The sequence below is a fragment of the Adiantum capillus-veneris genome, chromosome 27 (genome assembly GCF_014529385.1).
Source record: "Adiantum capillus-veneris isolate H3 chromosome 27, ASM1452938v2, whole genome shotgun sequence".
Taxonomy (NCBI): Eukaryota; Viridiplantae; Streptophyta; class Polypodiopsida; order Polypodiales; family Pteridaceae; genus Adiantum; species Adiantum capillus-veneris.
In genome coordinates, this window is record NC_140957.1 from 142,154,641 (window position 1) to 142,176,440 (window position 21,800).

A 21,800-nucleotide genomic window follows, 5' to 3' on the forward strand; every position below is an offset into this window, starting at 1 on the left:
ACACTGTAAATCTTGGTTTTTCTCAATCTTATTTATTATCATGTGTATACATGCAGGGCTTCAAACAAGCGGATACAGAGCATGTGTCACATGTGGACCTAGACTGAATGCACGTCGGGCGCCCTCATTGAAGAAGAAAATCTACGAAGGTCATCAAGCGTATCTTCCAAAGAATCATGTGTTACGAGATGGATTTTTGCAAAGAGAGCCATCGAGGATGTCTGCACAAGCATGGTTAGAGCAGAAGGAGATGTGTGATGACGGTTTGCCCCCAGGGATGAAGAGACTCTCTCTAGGATACGAGTTACCATATTGGCCCCGACGAATGTTCAATCACTTGCTCGATCCAATGCATATATTCAAGAATGTGGGTAATCTACTATGGGACCATCTGAACGGCAAGAAAGATACTTTGGGAGCCAGGGTTGACCTTAGAAATGTGCATCGTATGGAGAAATATTGGCCGCAGACAGCATCTGATGGATCGATAAAACTCCCTAAAGCGCCATGGATTTTCATAGGAGCCTAAGAACGCAAAGTAAAAGAGACCATTCAATCTCTGCGGACCCCCACTAGCATAATGCACTCGCTCTGAACATGTTTTACTAAAGAAGAAAAGCTTACTGGTTTGAAGTCACACGATTGGCATAAAATGTGTCAGGTATGTTCATAGTGGAATATATCATAGTGGGAATTGTGTAACAAATTCGTGTGTGGACTTTATTATCATTGCTGCATGTGTTTTGCAGTTTATTTTACCCGTGGCCATTGAGGGATGTTTGTCTCTTTGCGTCCGTAACACAATCTACAAACTTGTGAAGTTGGTGCAATGGATCTCACAAAAGGAGATCAACGTAGACTCCATACCATTTGCCAAACTAAACGCTGTGGAGGTTGTGTACTACCATGCTAACCATTCAGGTGCATCTTCTTGTTCACATAGTTGATGAGGCAGAAATAGCTGGCACAGTACATTCCAGATGGATGTTCTTTTTAGAAATGAAAACGCTCAAGGGATATGTGCGTAAGAAGGCACCTCCAGAGGGTAGCATGATAGAAGGTTGGTTGGTATCAAAGTCCCTAGTGTACATTGGAGAGTGGCTAGACGGATTTGATAAAGCCCGGGACACGCTATGGCAAACCATAGATGATGAGCGCATATCTAGGATTGCCATGTGAAATCACGGTGTTGAGAAGAAGATGATAAAAGATCTAGAGGCTAAAATCAACCGATTTTGCATGCTTCACAATCTAGTGATGCAAAAGTGGATTTCACAATATAAAGATGCAAGAGCGACAAAGGGCACGAATCGAGTGGAGACGGGGAAGACGACCACCGATGCACTATCCAGCTGGTCTGGAGAGCCTACCAACATTCATGAGCTTAAGATGGTTGCACAACCAATTGAAAAGCGCACAACTCTGCGGTGAAGAAGTGACTGAGGAGGAGTGGGAGTACTCTTGGGGTTGCGCAACCAAGGTAAGTTTGCAATGTATGACTAGTGACTTTCTAGATGTTTGAACGACCACTCATAATCTTTGTTGGTTGTACTATAAGTCATACACAGCAGCATGATGTAAAGGTCGACGTTTTAGGGTGGAACGGATCAACAAAAAACGCTTTACTCAAGATTATGGAATCATGGCAAAATTTGAATAGTCTAGTCCACGACAGTCCTCTGATGCAGATCCTGTGGTGGTGGAACTCACTTACTTCGTCACGCTACAAGAGATTTTGAGGATCAATTATAGAGGAATTTTTGTCGACTTGTTCGACCTGCAATGGTTCAAGATAATCATGGAGAGTTGCAACGCAACTATGCGTAGAGGAGAGTCTGGTTTTCTTGAGGTGGATTCAACTAAGAAATGGACTGACCTAAGAGACACTTTTGTACTACCCGAGCATTGTGAACAAGTAAGTATGTAAATAGTTAGCATCCCATTTTAGAAGTTATGTGCTTGGAAGCTCTCATGTAAGTTATGTGGCTCTCGCAGGTGATATTTCATACATACGTCATAGAGGTAGCCCCTCGTAGTGCACGGATGTATGAAGGCTACCATGTGCCAATCACAGCGGTATCAATGGAGGAGATTGGAGAAGATGCTCAGTCAGAAGCCACTGAGGTGGTGCCAGACAAGCATCAAGCTGCTACTCTCTATGGGGTGCATGCAGAGGATCTACAAAATGAAACGGAGGACATCTATTTAAATGGAGAGCTCTATATAGATATAGGAAGTTATGGTGAGCTTTGCGAGGATGAGAGAGAGACATCTTAAAGCCATAAATATTGTATTTGAACAATTTTGCTCCGTTTTATAATATATATTGTATTCACATGGATTTTTATTCATTCCTGTCTATATGCGTCATTGTGTCATTGTATTTAATGGTCTTTGTATCCACTCCAGGTACGTATACTCTAGGTATGTTCTCACAAGAAGGGACCACGAGCACTGCGCTCCAAGTACTCGTGGTCCCTAGGTACGTATACTCTAGGTATGTTCTCACAAGAAGAGACCACGAGCACTGCGCTCCAAGTGCGATGGAGACCGAAGCTGCAATGACAAAGGTCTGCTCATAGATGCTGCTTGTCCCACCGCTAGATCTAGTTGATCAGGTGAAAGAGACGCTAAGAAGCACTACTACTGCTTCTTAGCGTCTCTTTCACCTCAGCAATTAGATTTAGTGGTGGGAGAAGCAACATCTATGAGCACACCTTTGCGATGCAGCTTCAGTCTCAATCGCACCCGGAGCATAGTGCTTTTACAAATTCATGAGTCCCCCTTTATGAGTCCTCTCTCTCTCTCTCTCTCTCTCTCTCTCTCTCTCTACTTGTCCATGTTTTCTTCTCCATTCATTCAATAATAAGATTAAATGTTCGTGTGTTTAATGCAGGTATGGATGATGATGAGTTTATTTCTTCTTTGTCACCCCAGCAGAGACAGTGATATGTGGAGCGTCATCGCTCTAGAGCACCATCACGTGTTCCTACTCCTTTAGCGTCTCCCTCTGTTTTGAAGAATTCAGCGCGCTCCAAAGCTTTGGTGTCGACAAGACGATCTTCACACTCGTCTAGGCACCGACACTCTAGTGGTGGCAGCGACAGTTATTGTGGAGATGCCGCCACCGATGCCTCGACACCGCCTCGTGTTCGACAAGGCTCTATACCCTCCCCTTCTTTGCCCATCCCCACACCAGCCACGGCATCGCCATCTACGCCAAGTTTTGCATGGCTGACGGCCATTCCTAGCAGCTACACACCACTACCTACTCCTCCAAGAGTCACTTTAGTCGACACTCCTCGCTTCAAGGCCCAAACTCCAGTGGAGACACCCGACGTCTGTACCCCCATCGATACACCGCTAGAGACCCTTGCCGGGACACCCAGGTTCATGCGTTACCGGCAAGAGGGCTTGCCTTACTCCATCGACTTCCACGACGGCATCATCTTGGATGATGAAGGCAAGAAGGTGATCTCGTGCATGCACGGTCTTTGCTCACAGGTGTTTAGACACTACATACTAAACACCTAGAGTGAAGTACCAAGTGATTTAAAAGACAAAGTCATCAGCATACTGCATGACGAGTTTCTCGTTTCAACACGGGATGACCGCTTCAATGAAGACTTGATGAAGGTTCGAATGTGTGAATACTGAAAGCACAAGCGTTCCGAAGTGCAAAAAGCAATTAAGCATGGGTGAAACAGACCAGATTGGCTGGCCAAAGAAGATTGGAAGAATGCAAAGAAAGCAGCGCGCGAGAATCCCGACAAGTGGAAGCAACAAAAGGAGCCAGACAATCTAGTCTGCTCTACCCATGCTTTATTGCTTTTTGCACTTCAGAGCGCTTCTGCTTGCATTACTCATGCATCCACACATTTCCGCAAGTCTTCATTGAAGAAATTATCCTGATTTGACATGGGAAACTCGTCATGCAGCATGTTGATGACTTTGTCTTTTAATTCATTCATCACTTCACTCTAGGTGTTTAGTATGTAGTATCAAAACACCTAAGAGCTTGCCCAAACCATCCATAGTTGATTAGGTAAGCTTTAGGCAATGTCAAAAGCACGTATGGTAAGACGTAAGCAAAACCGCAAGAAGAAACGCCAAATATACAAGACGTTTCTAAAGTCCCTTCGCGTTATACTACAAACAACGCAAACGAAAACGGTTTCAACACTTTCCCAAACCATCCATAGTTGATTAGGTAAGCTTTATACAAAGTCAATAGCACGTATGGCAAGCCGTAGGCAAAACCGCAAGATGAAACGCTAAATACACAAGCCGTTTCTGACGTTCGTTTGCGTTTTTCTACGAAAAACGTAAACGGACTTTAGAAACAGCTTGTGCGCTTGTCCAAACCATCCATAGTTAGTTAGGTGAGCTTTAGGCAATGTCAAGAGTGCGTATTTCAAGCCTAGGCAAAACCGCAACAAGAAACATCAATCGCACAAGCCGTTTCTGAAGTACGTTTACGTTTTTCTATGAAAAACGCAAACGGACTTAGGAAATGGCTTCAACACTTGCCCAAACCATCCATAGGTGATTAGATAAGCTTTAGACAAAGTCAATAGCACGTATGGTAAGCCATAGGCAAAACCTCAAGAAGAAACACTAAATACACAAGCCGTTTCTGAAGTGTGTTCGCATTTTTCTACGAAAACAGGCAAAATGAACTTCAAAAACGACTTGTGCGCTTGCTCAAACCATCCATAGTTGATAAGGTAAGCTTTAGGCAATGTCAAGAGCGCGTATGTCAAGCCGTAAGCAAAACCGCACGAAGAAACACCAAACACAAGCCGTTTCTGAAGTTCGGTTGCGTTTTTCTATGGAAAATTGCAAACGAACTTAGGAAACAGCTTCAACACTTGCCCAAACCATCCATAATTGATTAGGTAAGCTTTAGTCAAAGTCAATAGTGTATATGGCAAGCGGTAGGCAAAATCGCAAGAAGAAATGCCAAAAACACAAGTCGTTTCTAAAGTCCGTTTGCGTTTTTTTACAAAAAAAACGCAAACGGACTTCGAAAATGGCTTGTGTGCTTGCCCAAACCATTTATAGTTGATTAGGTAAGCCTTACGCAAAGTCAAGAGCACGTATGGCAAGCCATAGAAAAAATCGCAAGAAGAAACGCCAAATATACAAACCATTTCTGAAGTTTGTCCGCGTTTTTCTACGGAAAAACGCAAATGGACTTCAGAAACGGTTGTGCGCTTGTCCAAACCATCCATAGTTGATTAGGTAAGCTTTAGGCAAATTCAAGAGCGCGTATGGCAAGCCGTAGACAAAACCGCAAGAAGAAACACCAAACACAAGCCGTTTCTGAAGTTCGTTCACGTTTTTCTATGGAAAAACACAAACGGACTTCGAAAACGGCTTCAACACTTGCCCAAACCATGCATAGTTGATTAGGTAAGCTTTAAGCAAAGTCAATAGCGCGTATAGAAAGCCGTAGGCAAAAACGCAAGAAGAAACGCCAAATACACAAGCCGTTTCTGAAGTCCGTTTGCATTTTTCTACGAAAAACGCAAACGGACTTCGAAAACGGCTTGTGAGCATGTGCGCTTGCACTTTAGGCAATGTCAAGAGCGCATATGGCAAGCCCTAGGCAAAATTGCAAGAAGAAATTCCAAAAAAACAAGCCATTTCTGAAGTCCATTTGCGTTTTTCTACGAAAAAACATAAACGAACTTAAGAAATGGCTTCAACACTTGCCCAAACCTCTCTCTCTCTCTCTCTCTCTCTCTCTCTCTCAGCCCGTTGAAAACTAAGCTCCATCTCTGCTCGTCAAAAAAACATCATTTCTCTGTTATCGTGCCGACATAGAGCATGGCAATGCTTCCACTCCAAAAAAATTAAATCAAAATAAGCCCTTGATCTCATGCACCACTGTGTGTTTCAACAATAGAAAGTCCCTTCTGTAGCCTGATGTCGTCCTTTGGTACCCCATGTTGCATGCAAGAGCTTTCATGCGGTGGTAGTGGCACTAAGGAAGGAGCCCACCGCCCGCCAAGAAGCACGAATCATAGCCCTTGAGGCTCATATTCAAAAACTCATCGGGGCGAATGAGAGACTCAAAGAATGTTTACGAAAGCTTGAAGATGCGAAGGAAGAAGAGAGCCAAACTCTGCTTGAAAAAGAACACACAGTTGAAGTGGCAGGAGAGAAAGAATCACCTGAAGCAACACATAAGAAGATTAACACCAAGATATAGGCGGCCCTACGAGAATGCCGGCTAAAAGAATCTCTTGGCCTCAAGGTCAGCATTGGGGGGCTACACTTATCGTGGTGTTCCATGGAGGACACCGTTCAGGAAGAAATTACCAAGTTCAATGACATTCTTCAACCTATCTACATCAAGCCCGAAACTATTGCTTGGATAAACAATACACATAGACATGTGCCACCCAAGCATTGCATACTCACTTTCAAGGACAAAGATGACTGTATGAAGTTTCTATGTCAATCTCGACTTCTCAAGGGAAAAAAGCTTTGGAATGCAGAAGAATGGACAATGAATCAACTAAAGAGTAAACCAAGCAAGCTTAAGAAAATGCACGAAGCATGCAAGCAAGGCAAATGGGCAGTCTACCAAGGTGGCAAAGCGATCATCCAGGAATTTCAAAATCCCAAACCGGCTCTCCCCTTAGTCGACCCTTAGGTTTTTGTTCTCTCTTTTTTCCTACTCTACCCTCTTGATGAACCTTCAGTCCTTAACAGATATGTATCAGCCCACACTAAGAAGCAATTGTTGTAATGTTGTGTTTTTGCTCTCATGGATCATATATGACCTCCGTGGATGATAACTCAATCTCTCTCTCTCTCTCTCTCTCTCTCTCTCTCTCTCTCTCTCTCTCTCTCTCTCTCTCTCTCTCTCTCTCATACTAAAGATATATTAGTTGAAAGGGCCATTGAGCTTGGGAGAGCTAGACGTCCACGACATCAATCGAGACTCCATCAGAGGATCAAGACTACTCTAGCGCGATATGGGAGATGCCCATTACGTCTATTTACAAAGGTGGACATTGACGAAGCTCTTCACCGACCGATGCACTACTTTCTCAGGCAACACCCAATGTTGAAAATTGATGAAGATGATGATGATTTTAGTCTTCCACTTTACTTCACTTTTATGTTTGTACCTAGTCATTAGATTAGATCCACAAGGAGTTTATCGCATTAGTCTCATAAGTCATTTTGGCATTTTGAAGACGTTAAATATATCATTTCATTTCATTTCTCTCTCTCTCTCTCTCTCTCTCTCTCTCTCTCTCTCTCACACACACACACACACACACACACACACACACACATACAGTGTAGAGAGAGAGAGAGAAAGAAAGAGGGGAACGGAACACAAGAGAGAGGATAGGGAGGGAACATACCTGGCTCTCCCTCCTCTCCTCGTGTGTGTGTGTGTGTGTGTGTGTGTGTGTGTGTGTGTGTGTGTGTGTGTGTGTGTGTGTGTGTGTATGTGAGAGAGAGAGAGAGAGAGAGAGAGAGAGAGAGACCGGGTGGGGGGGACAGGTATACCTATTGTGCTGAGAGCGCCAAAACTGAGATCTACAGATGTGAGTTTCTGGTGCCCTCAAATTATTTTTACAATGTCGGCATCACTATGAGAATCTCTATAAGCGTCTCAATGAGCGTCTCTATAAGCGTCTCTATGAGCGTCGCTATAAGTGTCTCTATAAGCGTCTCTATGAGCGTTGCTCCGGAGTCTCTATGAACGTCTCTATAGTCTTTTGTTATATAGCGACGCCGGGATTTTTTCCATCTGAGCGTCGCACTATGAGCGTCGCTACATTGAAGGACCTCTTGTAGTGGTGGTCGATGACAGGACGTGACCCCACACCGTACTAGCGCGAGTACACAAGCAGGAAGGGCTTAAACATTCTGAGTTCTCGCTGCGGCATGGTTAGTATTATCGTTTACTCTTTTCTATTTGTTGTATTGTTTTATAAATTATATGTTTATACTTACAGAAAGCTGTCTTATTGTTTTTTTTGCAAAATCTGACAGATAGCTGCTTGGACTCGATGAGACATTTGATTAGACGACGTCACTCTAGCCGTAGCTAGATAGCATTTGTTTCCTTTTTTCATTACATATGTATCATGAGATGACGTTTATATGTCTCTTTGTAACTATTGGAAAACCATGTATATTTTTTCAATAATGACAATGGTGTTGTAACTATTATATTTGCAAAGTTTAACAATCAAGTGATTTTGCCCATGATGTGTACAATTGTCATTGATTTACTTTCATCAATTTACTTTGTCAGTTTTGTATCTTTATTCTGCAAATAATACTATGGATGATGGAGTTAATGGTTATATTGTCTTGTGGGTGACTACTTTGGGTCTATATCTAAGCTTGCACTTTCTTTCAAAGGTGAATCTAAGCTTATCTTGGATTCATTTAGGTTTACTCTATTATTGAAACATTCAATATGGTCGATTGAATGCCAGGCCACCACTCTCGGGCGTCGTTATATAAGGCTCTACATCGTCTCTATGAACGTCGCTATAGGTGACCTATAAACGTCGCTATGATCAACGCTATAAGCGTTGCTATATAGCGGTGCATATAACGACACTCATAGCGATGTTCCCGTATCGACGCTGTTAGCAACGGTCTTAGGGACGCCGGGGAGTATAAAAACCCAATTTCGTCACTAACAGCGTCACAAGTGGACACAACCTCTTGTAGTGGCAGGGGAAGGGTCATGTGAGGGCATACAAAGAGAGAAAGAGTTCCAAGGCAAAGGCAAAGGTGGCCTACAAAGTGGCCAGACCAGGTGATCAAGAGGAGCTAAGGTGGTGAAGTGGGCAAATGGAGGCAGTCACTTGGATGGATGGAGCCCATGGTGAGAAGAAAATAGAGAGTAAAGTAAAAATAAAAATAAATAAAAATTAAAAATGCAAGAGGGGCGCTAGTTACGTCCTAGTGCGCCCCCTCCACAAGCCAAAGAGAGGAGATAGAGCTAGAGTATGCAAATGGATCCAAAGTTTCCAAAATTGAAGTGCTAGATGGAGAAATGAAAGTGAAGTTTCTAAAAATGAACAAGACCTCTCTATAAAGACCATTTTTAGGGCTTTTTGGCGTAGGCTTTTGGGGAGCCGAGTCCAGAGAGCCAATGTGTGTGGGTGAAATTTTTAGGGAGCTTTTTATACTATGGAAACCGAGAGAAGCCTATTGTGGAGTTCTAGGTTGTTTTTTTCAAGTTTTGCTCTTTGGGCATTGTGTGAGTATCAAGGGAGGTTTGAAGGAGCGTCAAGAGCACGAAAGAACTGGACGACGGTGCAACTTTGGGGAGCTTTCTGATACGAGAGTTGCAATTCAAAGGGTATACCAAAGCGGGCGTGTGCAACAGAATTGTAAAAGAGTAATCAGAAATCTAAAGTTGTATCACCTGTCAGTTGATAGCATCTCTCGAGTCTCGATTCTATGTTTCTTACTGCCTTAACGGTTAATAGCGTTCTTAATTGTAGTCTTTTCTCTTAAACTCTCTCTAATCACCTGTATTAAATCTTAATTAAATCTATATGCACTCATTTATCCTAGTTTGAATGTTTGCTAAGCTCATGTGTACAGCCAAAGGTCCGATGCTTTCTCGATCAACCCTGGAGAACCGTGCTCTCCGACACCGTTGCAGACAACGATCTTGGTAGACATCTCTACGAAGGAAGCAATACTCTTGTATCCAACAAGGGAACCCCGCGGGAATGCTAAATGGATGAAATGGTGTTGGATTACGGGCGCTGATCAAACTCGGATGAACTGGTGACCAGCTGGGTGTGATAGCCCCCCTCAGTTTAAAGTTGGTATTGAAGAGAGATACTAATCTTATTACATTGAGGGAGGGCGGCCTCAAACTTAATAGAAAATTGAAAGACCGAATTTTGGAATTGAACGTGGAAAATAAAGGGCGTCCAGTACAAGCTTTCATGCAGCACTCCGCGAAGTCGGCGACGCAGGTAGCTCTCTCTCTCTCTCTCTCCCACCCATTCCACCCGCTAGTGAGACAGCTACTGGAAGCTAGTGTGCAGAGTTCCATCGCCAAGAAATGGAGGCTGATGATCATCGTCGACGCAGTACGTCAGCTTCAGCATTTGCAGGAGAGCTGGAGGCCGTGACTGCGGAGGTACTTGTCACTTTGTTGCATGGCATGTCCTCCCACCGTGTCTCTATTCTGTGCTAATCCAGTGTGCCCATTGCCCATGCAGGCCAGAAATCCTGCGCAACCGGACTCCATGAACGCTAGCCGCGCCGTGGCAGGTGCTGCAAAACAGGGTCTGCTGCCAGAGCGCACCAATATTGAAACGCCCGAAATTTTGCAGTAGCTCTCTCTCTCTCTCTCTCTCTCTCTCCCCCCCCCCCCATTCCACCCGTTAGTGACCCAGCTACTGGAAGCTAGTCTGCAGAGTGCCATCGCCAAGAAATGGAGCCTGATGATCATCGTCGACGCAGTACGTCAGCTTCAGCATTTGCAGGAGAGCTGGAGGCCGTGACTGTAGAGGTACTTGTGACTTTGTTGCATGGCATGTCCTCCCACTGTGTCACTATTCTGTGCTAATCCAGTGTGCCCATTGCCCATGCAGGCCAGAAATCCTGCGCAACCGGACTCCATGAACGCTAGCCGCGCCTTGGCAGGTGCTGCAAAACAGGGTCTGCTGCCGGAGCGCACCAATATTGAAACGCCCGAAATTTTGCAGGTAGCTCTCTCTGATCTCTCTCTCTCTCTCTCTCTCTCTCTCTCTCCCCCTCTCTCCCCCATTCCACCCGTTAGTGAGCCAGCTACTGGAAGCTAGTGTGCAGAGTGCCATCGCCAAGAAATGGAGCCTGATGATCATCGTCGACGCAGTACGTCAGCTTCAGCATTTGCAGGAGAGCTGGAGGCCGTGACTGCGGAGGTACTTGTGATTTTGTTGCATGGCATGTCCTCCCACCGAGTCTCTATTCTGTGCTAATCCAGTGTGCCCATTGCCCATGCAGGCCAGAAATCCTGCGCAACTGGACGCCATGAACGCTAGCCGCGCCGTGGCAGGTGCTGCAAAACAGGGTCTGCTGCAGGAGCGCACCAATATTGAAACGCCCGAAATTTTGTCGGAGTACATGGAAGTTTGCCTCACGAGCCAGCAAGCGCAGAGCGCTGAAATGACGGATGATGAGCTAGAGGTAGCTGAGGAGCTGCATTCGCAGGTATACATAATATTGTTTATGAAATGAAATGAGGGCCTTTCTCTGCTCTGCTCTCTGATCTCTTCCACGCCACACATCTGTAAAGTAGCTCACACTAGCAGGCTCATATATGTTTTCGCGTGTATATATTTGGGTGGTGGATACGTCTGTGCTGCAGATCAAGGGTGTAATTAGTGGCCAGCATGATCTTGTGCTCTAATTACCGACGGTGAGCAAGCCCTTAATTAGACTGATTAGAGTCGTTCACTTGCCATTGCAATATTGTTAATCTGAGAGTAGCTGTGAAGCCAGTAAAACCCTGTTGAGCACGTCGAAGGTCCATGGCGACGGCGTGCAGTAATTGATTACCCGATACAAAAGTGTGCGAGACCAATTTGTCGAGATCCAATGGCAAATGCATCACCCTGCACCTATGCACTACGTTACTGTCGTCGATGCCCACGTCATTTCCAGCCAAGATTCCCATGCTCCCTCTCGCAATCGCCTCAGCTACTTGGCAACAACTGCTCTGTGGCATAAACTGTGCCTACCAAGCACAAATATGCAAACTGATCATAGAACCAAATGCATGCGGGTATGGAAACCTGTGAGTAAACTAGTGTCATCGACGCCAGTGCAGTGCAGTGTCATTTAATTGCTCGGTGGAGCTGTTGTGTGGATTACCCTCACATTCCCTGTTCTATCATATATATCCATTAAAGAAATTGTTATTTGGACGGATTAGCAGTCCGGCCAGTTGGCTGGAAGACCCAACGTCATTCCTAATTTGCTCCCTTTGCTCACTGGGCATTGCTCAACCGCCTCGACATAAGCGTCGTCTTGTGTCTTTTTAGCAGCTTCTTGCAATTTGGTGCTTCATGAGCTGTTCTTGCAAGTCCTTGACTTCTTCTTTTAAGCCTTAATGCTTTGAAACTTCTTTATATTGCCCCGGTCCTGCTCCTTCACAACATGGTGAACTCTTCTAGCACTTGTAGCTCGCTGACGTGGTCCAATAGCTCAAAAACGACATACCGAGGTGCACATTCTAGATTAGGGCAGCCCAGAGATTGGATTCACGTAACTTGAAATGCATTTAATCGTCCATTTTATCTTTTTTGGAAAACCGAAAGCTAAACAAGGTGCTTGCCTGGGCCCAAACAACTTGGCTTCTCCCAAACCCCACTTACTGAATGAAATTTCTAGGAGCTCTACCTACTTGCTCTTCTTTACAAAAAAATCATTTGTTCTTCAGATTCTTAGTTGTGTAACCTTAGGAAAGATATATGGCTCTGATTAGTTGCTATAAATTATATACCTCTAACATTTCTTGCTTAAAGATTTTCCAAGTTTTAGTCCATCTCTGCGCGACTTTGCGGACTGCATGAGTGTCGCGTTGGCGCTCTTGCTCATTCATATATATATATATATATATATATATATATATATATATATATATATATATATATATATATATATATATATAGAGAGAGAGAGAGAGAGAGAGAGAGAGAGAGGGAGAGAGAATTTTTTCACAATCGTGCCTTCCTACTTGCTCCTTGCCTTGCCCAGTGCGTCTCCTGATCCTCCTCTCCTCCCTTTCCTCCCATGTTCCCCTTTCTTATCCGCGTGTCTCCCTCTGATACACACGAGGGTACCGGGGGGGGGGGAGAGAGAGAGAGAGAGAGAGAGAGAGAGAGAGAGAGAGGAGAAATGAAATGAAATGTTATATTACTCATGTCTTCAAAAAGCCAAAGTGACCTATGAGACCATAAAGTTACAATGTGGTGATCAATCTGATACAAAGTCTGAGTAACAAAAGAGAAATACTATAGAATCCTAAGCTGTTGGATGTGAGTTAAGCAGCTAATTGGGCTTGTCTAGGATATGAGTAGGGGGTGAAGTGAATGGGGGGCTAAGACAACATAGTGAGGGTGTATCCTCAGAAAGAGCTAAATCACAGGAGATCCAACATCGATCGCTGGCGGATCTCACGAATCTCGTCCATGGTCAGTAGTCAGCCAGGCCTTTAATTTAAAAGCCTTTCTTTCAGAGAAAGTAATTAAGTACACTAATTTTAACATTGTAAAATTAGCGCTCTAATCGCTTGTCAAGGAGAGACACACACGACATATGTTTAGATTCTTATTAACAAGGTGAGAATTCATTAAGGCGTGTTAAGTTTTTTTTTTCTTTTTTGCAATACTCACTCAACTGAGTGAGTTAAAATAAATTAAACAAAAAAAACTTTACAACCTCCATGTCCAAGCTGAGCCATGGAGTCCCAAAAAAATACACCATACCATATCCAACCAAGAAAGCATCATCTCGGGGGCTTTTACAGGGAGCCTCCAAACCCGATAGAAGCATCAAGCGAATAGGGGAGCCACCCCATCAAGATCAAACTAAGAGAATCATAAACATTGAACCACCTACAAGAAGGAACAAAAAAGGACCTCGGCTATCCACCTTGGCTGCCATCGGAAAGCTGGCCCCCATCATGAACCAAGTTTCCTCCAAGGAGAGCAGCCAAAGTTGGAAAATGCAACCGCAAGAAGGGCGGAGCCATGTTGTCTCCATCACTGACCCATGACGGCCACAACAAAAAAGAAGAGTCTCGAAAATCCATCGACATACAGGCTTTTTCTGGTGCACCAAACACCATCACTTGGACGAATTTATTAAGAAAATATCGTAGAATGAACTCCTTAATCCCTTCTTCTTTAAGGAATTTTGAGCAAGCCAAAAAAATTTCCATCATTAACTTGCCATGTTGTACTAATCAACAAGCTTTATCTAATGGTCCATAGTTGCCCCATGAAGAGTTCAACTATGGACCACAGTTGCTCCCAAGGCATAATGCAAGCCCAAAATAAAACTTTTAGTGAACAACCAAAAATCATAGGGTACTTCCATACTCATAGCAAAATAGAGACAAAGAGAAAGCATCTTTTCAAAGATCACCTAAAAAACACATCCAAAGATTTCAATATATATAGTATTCAAAACTTTAACTTTTTATTTAAACATAATTCAGTTCTTTATATATTTTTAGTTAATATTATTTATTCTCTTTATGCATAGTTGTGAGTGGATTTGTTAAAAATAAAAAATCAAAACCCTTCACCAAATGTCTTAATTTCAAAGTGATTAGGTGCATTAAAGATTGCAAGGGGGTAGCTTACATCTATGTACATGCAATGTTGAGTCATGGTGACCTTGGTGTCTCTTTACAAAGTGATTAGGTCTCTACAATTTTGAAGAAATAAAAACTCCTTTCAAAAAATCTAAAATGCAAAAGTGAAGGGTGTAGAAAATGAGAAGATTCTTGCAGTTGCAAACTTAGAAGTCTTAGACTTTTATTCTTTATAAAGGGGTAGTTTTGCCTATAGGGCACCCACAACATAGTTAAAGTCCTATATGCAATGTGCATGTATTCTGTGGAATCTAGTTTACTTTTTGATTTTAAAATGATTTGTGGTACACAAAAAAGAATCAAAAGGTTTTAAAAGATTCTTTTTTTTTGGGCAAAACTCACGAATGTGAGTATATTAAATTAACATCCCAAAAGAATTACAAATACTAGTCATGCTCATGACGAGCCATGACGTCTTCCAACAAACATTAGTACATCAGCTAAAAAAAGGGCCACCCCATGACAATGGTGAAAGACCTGTCTCGCTCATAAACAAATCTTTGCCCACGTAGTTCCAATAATGCTGCAGTCACCACCTTGTCCCACTCTTCACAGTTTCTCCTTTTCCCAACAACAATAATCACTACTGTGCTTTCTTTGATATTCTCCATAAACCTTGTTGTTTCAATGCGGTTCTCAAAAAGTCTACCGTTCCTAGCCTTCCATACATGTTTAAAGTAACAGAACCTGACAATCTGTGTACTTATGAGAAGTGGATGGCTCATTATATAGCCTTCCCCCCAATGAAAAGATCATTCTTGAAGAAAAAAATCTTCCATGTCTAGTTTTGAATCCACTTACAAATCTTCCCTGCTAGTCCACAAATCCCTAGTGGGGGAGGTTCTCACTTGTAAATCTGCATTGTGGGCATCTATCTGGCAAAATACCTCTAGCTAGGACCTTCACCCCAGATAGCAAGCCCCCCCGAGCACTTTTCAAATAAAGACCTTCATCCTAAGCGGCCATCTTGGACACCTGATGCTCTCAACAATTGTCACCTATGTTGCCTCTAGCCATTGCTTGCCCCATTGTTTGTACAGGGGGTAGAACCAATCCAGTGAAGCCATGAGGGTGTTGTACACCTCACCGGTGTGAGGTTTATGGAAATGTCTATCATAAGCCACCGCCAAGATTTTCCATCAAACCTAGATTCGCAAGAGGTAAGGCAGCATCTTTAAAAAAATTCTTATGTTCAGACTTGTAATCATTTGTTGCACCGCTCTCCAAAGAAAAATGAACCTAGTTTCGAAAACAGTATTTGAAGGACACGATTTCTTTCTTTCCAAGACTTGTAAGGTTCTTTTGAGAGACATATGTCAAGCAACTAGAATTGAATGACTTTCACCTATATAGATACTAAGCCACCAACACGTGCCGACGTTTGTGATTCCCAAAGTGCTTGTCCACTCAAATTCACAGATCCTAAGAGGACGTCCGTCACACCGTTTCACAAATGATCTGTGGACAAAAGAAATATACCAGCTTTCTCTCCAACGTCGTGTGTTCACTTTGTTGGTTCAGCGAATGCCTGATAATGCAGCTGTTAGAGGTTGAATTTGGCGTGTTGCAGGCTTTTTGCATGTCCACAGGATGTACATGGTAGGTGATGGGGGAGGTGCCACCTGAGAAATGTCACTGTTTGTCCACCAAGTCAGGTGCCAGGTAACGGCCACCAGCTTGGTTTGTAAAGCCGTTTGAAGAATGTCCGATAAAGTGTCACGCGTCTATTAGAAGGATGCAAGCATAAGAGAATGTCAGCACCCATTTTGTGCAGCCTCCCTAAGATGCCCTTTTTATTAGAAACAACAAGACCTACTGAGTACTAGTGTACTCTCACGAGTCGTGAAAAAGTGCTCTAAGAGAGAATGCTATGTCATCGAGCGCAGATATGGTGTGCTATCATTGATTACTTGTCCAAATGTGCGTATGTACAAGTTACAGGTTCGTGACAGAGGTGTCACTCCAATCAAGACTCCAGACCCGCGATTGAAGGCAAGCGATTGTTCACTTAGAGAGGAGTCTCAATGCCACGACAAGGTTCCATTTGAAAGCGTGTTCATAAAGGCTCCGCATAGAGTCTTTGACTAAGATGTATGATGCCATTCTCTTGATCATGGTTAATGTCTATGCCAAGTATGCACTTTACGTCACCCATGTCCGCGGAGAAAGGGACAGCAAGCTTGCTCTCGGAATCTTCAATAGGTCTTAGAGAACTCTCAGCAAACCACTCTCAAGTATGCTATCATCTACATAAATAGCAACAAGAACTTAAGAGTCTGCTGGTCCAATTACACAAAGCTAGACATTAGCATCAAAGATTATTTGGTATAACCATGGGTGAGCATGAATTGATCAAACCTTTGGTACCACTGACGAGATTATTCTTCTAGGCCAAAGAGAGCTTTAAGGTGTCTGCAAGCTTTAGGAGAGTACTTCTTGGATTCATAAAATGGTGGAGTATATCTCCTCATAGGGATCACCGTTGTCACATGAGTTTGATTTACATAGAAACCAAATTGGACTCTTGCGTCCGAGGACATCGAAAGTCTTTAATTCGAGCCAAGAGTTTGGGAGAATCCTTGAGCCACTATTTCAGCTTTGAAGCGTGCCACCGAGCCTTTAGAGCCGTGCTTCTTGCATAATAACTATTTTCAAGTGACAGGTTTGCAACCCCTGGGGAGGTGCACCAAGGTCCAAGTGCTGTAACTAGGAACCAATAGACACAAATGCTTGTGCCTAGGAAGCAAGAATGCGCCTCAACTTTGAGTCAACGCCATATTGGTCTCAAAGATTGACAGTCCTTTCAGTATTTCTTTATATTTCATCCCTAGCAAATTGCCTTGGAGGATCAATAGCCACACTAGGATCGATTTTAAGCCATGTAACAAAGTCCAAGCAATGTCCTCAAAGAATCAGTTGCCAGACTATCACTTGATGATTGCACATCACCCCAACTAGAGATCTACTAGCCGGTACACCATCGTGACATCCCCACTTATCCCGTCTTGGTTCATACTTGCAAATCCTGGAAAGGTAGCAAAAAATCAACCATATTTTGACCACTTTCCGGCAAGGCAAATTTTTACATGGGCATGTGCACATTGTCCCGTACCATCATCCTAGAGAGTTTGACAACTTTTGCGCGACGAAAGTAAAACGCAAAAGAGCATTTGAGCATTGTGTTTTGTTGATTTTTATAGCAATTTCATTGCATAATCATTTCACAGGGCATAACCATTTCCCACATGATTGTACATGATTATATGAAAGATGTGGAACGAAAGACGGGTATTATGATCTGAAAATCAGGTTCTAGAGTGTTGCAGCTGTAAAAACAGCTGGAAACGCATTCCAATGACTTCCATGACCTTTAGTATGAATTGGGGGAGCTTGCAAAAATCAGTTCCCAAATCAGATAAAAACTGATTTAGGTGAGCCAAAAACAAATTTAGGTGAGCCTAAGCCGCTCCCTTGCCTCTTGCATGATGACAAGTTAAGAAACTAACTCTCCTCCTGCTATGTGTCCCACTGGCCACTTAATGAAGCCTCAAACACGTGGGAAGGTGACTTTCTGATGTCCACGACAAAGTATAGTTCTCTCATTTATCCATTTCCCACTTAAATTGAAATGTGACAATTTTCCTGATTTAAAAGGTTTTCAGGCGTCATAGACCTAGTACAAGCCACACAATATATGGACCATTGGGCCTTTCTTATTTTGCATTGGCCTTGCATTGTACCTTCAAGACTTGCCCATTTGCACATTTTCAAGAGCTTCAGGGGAGAAAAAAGTAAAAGAAAAATAAGGAGAAGCCAAAATCACCTCTTAGTGATATATCCTCGATTGCATGCCATACAATACATGCCAATGGATGATAAACTCATTAGTGTGGACAACCCACATCTATTTTTATCATCACATGTATGCCAATGAAGCCAACACATATGTCATTGAGAGATAATTGTCACAACAATCCTTTGTGCCCACATAAGTGTTCTTTACATGAAGCCACATCAGTACTTACTTTCCAAAGTAACATGGAGTATAGTTGTGTTCGACTTTTACTTAAAACATAGAAACCATATCTGTATTCTTAACAAATATCAAGCAATACCGACTTCTATGGCACTAGGCCTGCCTAGACTCGAGAATAGAAGCTAGTTATCCCAATACCATCCTTGCAACTAATACATGAGTGGCACCACCTGAACCTTAAAAAGGAATGGATAAATTCACATGACAAGCATTGTGAATTAATCACTTAGAAAAATCATTAAGAAAGATGACATTCTCTACTCATGGTCTTTCACGCACATAGTGGTTATGTGCGGTACTAAAGACTTGAATGTTGGTGGAGAGAGAGAGAGAGAGAGAGAGAGAGAGAGAGAGAGAGATGAAATGAAATGAAATGTTATATTAAACGTCGTCAAAAGGCCAAAATGACCTATGATACCAAACTGATGCAATCTTGGTGGATTTAATACAATATTTGGGTACAAAAATAAAATGAAGTGAAAAATTAAAATTTTAAGTGCTACATGTGAACTAAGCAGTTGGTTGGAACTGTGCAAGATATGAGTAGGGGGGTGAAAGTAGTGATTGGGGGCTAATACAACACAATGTGGGTGTGCCTGTCGGGATATAATGGGTGAGAGTTGATACAAAGGCTGGTACAAGATAAGCAGGGTGTACAATCCTTAAAAAAGCTAAATCGCAGGAGATCCATCATCGGTCGCTCTGGCGGATCTCATCAATCTCCTCCATGATCAGTAGTCTGACCGGGCATCGTGCATATCAGGCCAAATTGATCTGAATCCTCTGATGTAGCCTCCATTGATGGTGTGTAGTCCTCCGCAGTCGTGGGCTTCTAGATCTCCCTAGCTCGGCCGCTCGATCGTTCAGCATGCCTCTGGTGTGAGGAGAGTGTGAGCTCTACTATGGTAGCCGCTCCTCCGGTTGTCCAATGTCTGCTCTGGAGAGTTTTGTGATCTGTCTCTGAGATTGGCTAGCCTCCTCTCCTCTCATCAGGCTCTCTGTGTGTCTGTGCAGCTTGAGCAAAAATAGACCCAGACATCTTTGGTCCTCATACCCCATGACTCTAGAGAGTGATCCAAATCCCTATCTGAACAAGCAGTGAAATCGGTCTCATATGTCACAGTAAACTGGGCAATGGAATGTGTAGTGAAACTTTGTCTTAGGCTCCATGTGACATAGGGGACATGTCCTGCCCTCTGTCGGTACTTAGCTATATCTACCAATCTCGATCTAAGGCTGGTGTGAAGATGTGAGTATTTGGCCAATAGCACATCGTATCCCATGAGATAAGTGGGTGTCGATGTATCTAGGCCTCCATCCTCAGTAAGTTGGAGAAGATGCTCTCTATAGAAAGCCATCTTCGTGCCCAACTCCTGTGCCAGTTGTATCCAAGTCCTCTTGGTATCTAGTTGAGTCAGGTCTTGGTGGATGAGCCTGGTGATTTTGGATTGTGAAGAGTCAGAGAGAGTGCATCCAATGAGTATTAGAAGGGGGGGAATTTGTCCATGCTGAACCCATGTACCTGAAACCATGATGTGTATCAGACTTGGACACTCCAAGTCAAGATTCTACTGTGACACAGCAGAGATTCACTTCAAAATAGTTCACAATTCACACTTGAGTCGACACAACCCGGCATAGTTCTGTGTCTAGAGATATTGGTCCCAAAGTGTGAGCTCTGCTATGGTAGCCGCTCCTCCGGCTGCCCAATGTCCGCTCTAAAGAAGTGTGTGATCAGTCTCTGGGATTGGCTAGCTCGTCCTCTCATCAGGCTCTCTCTGGTCCTCATACCCCATGACTCTAGAGAGTGGTCCAAAGCCCTATCTGAACAAGCAATGAAAGCGGCCTCATATCTCACAGTAAACTGGGCAGTGACATGTGTAGTGCAACTTTGTCTTAGGCTCTACGTGACATAGGGAGCATGTCCTAATCTCTACCGATACTTAGCTATATCCATCAATCTTGTTCCAAAGCTGGTGTGAAGATGTGAGTATGTGGCCAATAGCACATCGTATCCCATTAGATAAGTGCGTGTCCATCTATCTGGGCCTCGTCACAAGAACATCCTCAGTGGAGAAGATGCTCTCTATAGAAATCCATCTTCGTGCCCAACTCCTGTGTCGGCTGTATCCAAGTCCTCTTGGTATCTAGTTGAGTCAGGTCTTGGCGGATGAGCCTGGTGATCTCGGACTGTGAAGAGTCAGAGAGGGTGTATCCAATGAGTATTGGAAGGGGGATAATTTTTCCATGTTGAACCCATGTACCTGAAACCATGATGTGTAACAGACTTGGATACTCCAAGTCAAGATTCTACCGTGACACAACTGAGATTCACTTCAAACACTTCACGATTCACACTTGAGACGACACAGCCCGGTGTAGTTTCCTGCCTAGAGATATTGGCCCCAAAGAGTGGCACCCCTTTCGATATTTATTTTTGTATTAATCTTTGTTTAAAGTACAAGAGAGTAGGTAGGTGCTCACTCTCAGACTCTGCGTCCAGATGCTCAGAGAAGTGAGGCCCTGCCTACTTATTTATTGGTACAAGGGATACCCAAAAGCAGAGCCCCAAAAGTAGTAAGTGAAAAGATTCTAAAAATAAAGCATTATCCCAAAAGCTGCCAGTTATTTTCAGCCAGCACAAAATCAGGGATTCCGTACCATTTGCCACATCATCAGCTCTGTAATTTGTGAAAAATCCGTACGGATGCCACGTCAACCTGTAAGCGGGTTTTGCGTCGAAAAACGCGGAGGTCTGTATTGTGGTCACGTTATCCTGCGACGTGTCATTTCGAGGTCAATTGCATTGCCAGTTCACCTATTTGTGACATACCCCCCTCTTGAAAGCATTGTAATCGCCCTCAATTACGCCTGCAAAATAGACAGAGGCCATAAACTGTCTTAGTAGACACTGAGTGTTAGTACCGACAAACTAGGAATAACACTTCTAGCACAGGTACCAATCAACAGTCACGTCACAGGACATCACAGGATATCACTTCACATCACAGAACTTCACATGACAAATCACATTCAACAATCATTCCAAATTCAGACCATGATTAATCGGCAACGTATTTAGCAATCGCATCTAGATCCAATCGGGACCTCACAGATACCCGATTAACTAATCCATATTGCAATCATGTCTATAGAGATTTATGAGACCAAAATGCTGCAGTCATTTTGTCTATCAATTCCTGCACTCAAATAAGTTAAGTATAAATCAATCAGTATCATTTTCATTATCGAGAATTCCAGTTCATAAAGTCATACAGCAGAATACTATCAGCTCAGCAGTATCTCTGAAACCCAAAGAGACATTAGTGACTCTATATCAAAAATTGGGACAATCTATTGACAAAGGAGTGGCTCTTGTGC